The sequence below is a fragment of the Bison bison genome, unplaced genomic scaffold (genome assembly GCF_000754665.1).
Source record: "Bison bison bison isolate TAMUID 2011002044 unplaced genomic scaffold, Bison_UMD1.0 scf7180017864289, whole genome shotgun sequence".
NCBI classification, from domain to species: Eukaryota; Metazoa; Chordata; class Mammalia; order Artiodactyla; family Bovidae; genus Bison; species Bison bison.
In genome coordinates, this window is record NW_011494861.1 from 5267077 (window position 1) to 5267350 (window position 274).

The window sequence follows — 274 nt, forward strand, 5'->3', positions numbered from 1 at the left end:
ATAGCATATTCAAAAGCAGAGACATTACTTTGCCAACAAAGGTTCGTCTAGTCAAGGCTATGGTTTTTCCTGTGTTCATGTATGGATGTGAGAGTTGGACTGTGAAGAAGGCTGAGTGCCGAAGAATTGATGCTTTTGAACTGTGGTGTTGGAGAAGACGCATGAGAGTCCCTTGGACTGCAAGGAGATCCAACCAGTCCATTCTGAAGGAGATGAGCCCTGGGATTTCTTTGGAAGGAATGATGCTAAAGCTGAAACTCCAGTACTTTGGCCA